This window comes from Babylonia areolata, chromosome 35 (assembly GCF_041734735.1).
Source record: "Babylonia areolata isolate BAREFJ2019XMU chromosome 35, ASM4173473v1, whole genome shotgun sequence".
NCBI classification, from domain to species: Eukaryota; Metazoa; Mollusca; class Gastropoda; order Neogastropoda; family Buccinidae; genus Babylonia; species Babylonia areolata.
Window position 1 is genome coordinate 22,104,712 of NC_134910.1, and position 5,000 is coordinate 22,109,711.

General features: G+C 44.3%; 1 protein-coding gene across 1 annotated transcript in view; it reads right to left on the reverse strand.

The window, feature by feature from the left end:
• Nucleotides 1-5,000, reverse strand: part of LOC143278016 (uncharacterized) — a 58,131-nt gene that overhangs the window by 18,363 nt on the left and 34,768 nt on the right. The window lies entirely within an intron of this gene.

Sequence of the window (5,000 nt, forward strand, 5' to 3'; positions counted from 1 at the left end):
TTAACGTGCGTATTTGATCTTCTGCTTGCATATACACACGAAGGGGGTTCAGGCACTAGCAGGCCTGCACATATGTTGACCTGGGAGATCGTAAAAATCTCCACCCTTTACCCACCAGGCGCCATCACCGTGATTCGAACCCGGGACTCTCAGATTGACAGTCCAACGCTTTAACCACTCGGCTATTGCGCCCGTCAGTGCGTCAAGTCCGTGCTGCACACGGGACCTCGGTTTATCGTCTCACTCGAATGACTAGACGCTCAGTTTGATTTTCCAGTCAAACTTGGGAGATAGGGCGAAGAGCGGGATTCGAACCCACACCCTCACAGACTCTCTGAATTGGCAGCTGAGCGTCTTAACCATTCTGCCACCTTCCTCCAAAGAGACACACAGACAGACACTCACACCGGTCTCCACTCTGGGAGGGACGCTCACTCAGTCTGGCTCCGCGACTAAGCCATTATTGTCGTTAGTAGGGGGCTTAGTAGGTGGTGTCCCAAGTACGTTAAAACAGAACAGGCACCACTGAACACCACCGAAGTGACTCAGCAGCGGTGCAGGGTCTCCTCTGGTGTGTGGCCTCCTGGCGACCTAACATCGATGGTTCCCTGTGGACTGCCGACGCTGGAACTGCGACGGACGAACCCGGGTGTGGCCGTGTATGGGGGAATCTAAATGAGCGGCGTGGGATTAATGCCACTGAAACGGTGCAGATGATGGGGCAGAAAAAAAAAGAAACAACAACAACAACAACAACAACAACAAAAAAACAAAAACAAAACAAAACAAAAAAACTCACACAGGTCGGGCAGAGGGGAACGAACGATAGCCAGACAGACAGACAGGAAGCGAGAGATGGAGTGAAACAGAATCTTCACTTTGATCCCCCGAAATTTTGTTTCAAGGTGTGTGAAAGATTAGCCCCCTAAAAAGAATAAATAAGTAAGCTCCGTATAAGTTGCGTTCATACATACACAATTTTAAATAAACGTGTCATAAACCAGAAAAAAAAAGTACAGTGATACAATCCTAAAGCACACACAGTGATATGGCAACACAAGAAATGAAAGTAATGAAATCTTGCCTTTCCGAGGTTTGAACCTCAAACAATATTAATAATTCTTGAAGTTGTGCAATAGTATACGGTGGAACTGAAAGATTTCAACAAAACTTACCTTGTAAGCTGAAATCTGATCCAAGTTCAGTTACAGAAGAGTGCAGCGAAAGAATTACGATCCTTCCCATATTCTTGATTTAACTAACATATACACAACAATAAAGAGAAGTAAATCTCTCCATTTACAAAGTACACAACTTTAAGGCAGTTCTACGCTGCTGATCCAGCTAGCTTCTGTGACTGCTGCTGTGTGCACATGTCAAATGATCGGTATAAGGACATGCCCGGAACTTCCGTTTTTTGAGGAAGTGTCTGGGTTTGGTCCAATGTACCTTTTATTTACCTAAGCGCTAGCTGAATCGGTAGCATAAGCAGCATCGGTTTGAAGTTGTGTACCTTGTGAATGGGGAGAGTTACTTCCCTTTATCGTTGTTGGCCCCTTTCCTCTTCTGCTTGTCCTTGCCTTGTTGTTCTTTCATAAAATATAAACACCCACCCTGTATGTAGTTCTTTCGGGTTCTAAAAGCCGGGATATATACATGGTTCAAGACTGATTGGACCATATAATTGAGACACACTCAACCGTAATTCAATTGTACACCAAGGATGGAGAATGATAACAATGATAATAATGCTACTGCTGCTGCTGCTGATGATGATGAGGATGAGGATGAGAAGAAGAAGAAGAAGAAGAAGAAGAAGGGGGGAGAAGAAGAAGAAGAAGAAGAAGAAGAAGAAGAAGAAGAAGAAGAAGAAGAAGAAGAAGAAAGAGGAGGAGGACGAGAAGAAGAAGAAGAAGAAGAAGGAGGAGGAGGAGGAGGAGAAAAGGAGAAGAAGAAGAAGAAGAAGGGGGAGAAGAAGAAGAAGAAGAAGAAGAAGGAGGAGGAGGAGGAGGAGGAGGAGGAGGAGAATACAGAATGACCCTTATGCTTCTCACGCAAGGAGCTCAAGGCGTTTACAATTAAAAAAAAACCCGTTAAATATACATGATTACACATGCTTCAGGTACAACATACCATACACAAACCAGCATGTGCATACACAAACTCGCAACCCCCCAAAAAAACCACACAGACACCGTGCGTATACACGCGATCAGCGGAAGCACATTAATCAACAAGATGACAGGCAGAACGGAAGAGGTGTATTTTGAAAAAAAGACTTTTTTTTCTTCTTTTAATGAACTGTGAAATCCACGTAACGGACGGACAAGGACAGTTTTGTTCTACACTACCTGCACAAGGCAGGAGAAAGAAGCGATGACCGTGGAATTCCTGGACACGAACTGATGCCCAGATAGCCAGCACGCACGCCCAAACCATGATTCTGAGCTGGGGCTTTCTCATTGGGTAGAATTCTTCTTTTCTTTTGAGAATATCCTCCTCCCCTCACCCGCTCCCGCTAATATCTATCATAAAAAAATAAACAATACTGAAATGAACCTCGCAAGAATCACCACGTTCGGTCTTAAACTGACGGGCGCAATAGCGGGTGAAAGCGTTGGACTTTCAATCTGAGGGTCCCGTGTTCGAATCTCGGTAATGGCGCCTGGTGGGTAAAGGGTGGAGATTTTTCCGATCTCCCAGGTCAACATATGTGCAGACCTGCTTAGTGCCCGAACCCCCTTCGTGTGTATACACAAGCGGATGATCAAATACGCACGTTAAAGATCCTGTAATCCATGTCAGCGTTCGGTGGGTTATGGAAACAAAACAAAAACACCCAGCATGCACACCCCCGAAATCGGATTATGGCTGCCTTCATAGCGGGGGTGAAAACGGCCATACACGTAAAAGCCCACTGGTGTGCATACGAGTGAACGTGGGAGTTGCAGCCCACGAACGAAGAAGATCATTCACGAGACAGTTGAGCGTAACGATCTTGACGAGGTAGAGATCAAAAGTAAGTCACAAAAGTAAGTGGACGTGTTACTAGTATGACTCGTGACCAATGAAAAAAAAAAAAAAAAAAAAAAAAAAAAAAGGTTGCTGGTTTGTAATATATCCTATGACAGGTGTGTCGCCAATGTGGCTTCTCAAGAGGAGTGGCTAAGTTATAATATAGGTTCTGTCTGGGTATTCTAAATATCTAGCCTATCTGTAGCACGTGTCTAGTATGTCTGGAGGTTCTTTTAATTAAAAAAAAAAAAAAAAAAATGGGGGGGAGATTGTCCGGGATGTCAGCCAGAAAACATTCGGTGAAATAGAGACGAGAGAGAGAGAGAGAGAGGGAGGGGGAGGGAGAGAGAGAGATGGGGGGGTGGGGGGGGAGAGGGAGAGAGAGAGAGAGAGAGAGAGAGAGCGAGACAGAGAGCGAAAGAGAGGGAGAGAGAGAGCAAGAGAGAGAGAGAGAGCAACAGAGAGAGAGAGAGAGCGAGAGAGAGACAGCGACAGAGAGAGAGAGAGGGGGAGAGAGAGAGAGCGCGAGACAGAGAGAGGGAGAGAGAGAGAGAGAGAGAGAGAGAGAGAGAGCGAGGGAGGAGAGAGAGCGAGAGCGAGAGAGAGAGAGAGAGAGAGAGAGAGAGAGCGCTTGCTTGCGCGCGTGTGTGTGTGTTTGAGAAAGAAAGAAAGAAAGAGAGAAAAGACAGACAGACAGACAGACAGACACACACACACACACACACACACACACACACACACACACACAGAGCAACTGAGAAAATAGGCGAAAAGAGAAAAGGTGAATAGGAATCACCAATTCAGTGAAAAGTCGACGAATCGAGAATGGCGGATGACACCCTTCTCTTCTCATGACAACAATACAGGCTGAAAGCCTGGCAATAATTATCTTTCATACAAAGCTTGTATTGTTGCTGTAGGAGGAAGGTGGCAGAATGGTTAAGACGCTCAGCTGCCAATACAGAGAGTCCGTGAGGGTGTGGGTTCGAATCCCGCTCTCGCCCTTTCTCCTAAGTTTGAGTGGAAAATCAAACTGAGCGTCTAGTCTTTCGGATGAGACGATAAACCGAGGTCCCGTGTGCAGCACGCACTTGGCGCACTGAAAAAGAACCCATGGCAACGAGAGTGTTGTCCTCTGGCGAAATTACGTAAAATGAAATCCACTTTCATAGGTACACAAATATGTAAGCATGCACTCAAGGCCTGACTAAGCGCGTTGGGTTATGCTGCTGGTCAGGCATCTGCTCAACAGATGTGGTGTAGCGTGTATGGATTTGTCCGAACGCAGTGACGCCTCCTTGAGAAAGTGAAACTGAAACTGAAACTGTTGCTGTATTTAATTAATTAAGGCCAGACACTACAGTCAAATAACGACTTTTTTTTTTCTCTCCGACTATATCTCTCTTTTTGTCTACTAGGTGTATCATTACTTGTGGATCACAAAAAAAAAGTGTTCTTAGATTTCTGTGAATACCCGTTGCTATGGAAACAAATCAAAATGGCCGCCAAACAATGTATCAAAGGAATCGGGTTTGTGGTCCATGTGGTGCATGCAGACACTTTTTGTTATGTGGACTTGATACACAATGACATTATCTTCATTTTCACGTGAGAATGTGTTGATTCTTCAATTATTGTACTTTTTATATGATTTTTTTTTTTGGGTATTGCGAAATCCTCAAAATTTACAATGGGTAAAAAGATTGGAACTGCTATGATTCAAAACACAGTGAATATTTTCATACATACTCACGACAAAACTTCAATAACATGTCATAAAACAATCATGCAAAGTCTCATGGTTGTGGGTTTACTCATCATTGAGCAAGTCCAAGGTATGTTGTCAAGGCCAGAAACTTGACGACTTGCTGTCGAAACTGAGCAAAAAAATTATTAATAAACACTTTCGTGATTCAGCAATCAATCTTTATTGGCAATTTTTTCATTGTTAAAGACATCTTTAGAGTGGGAAAAACATATGCATA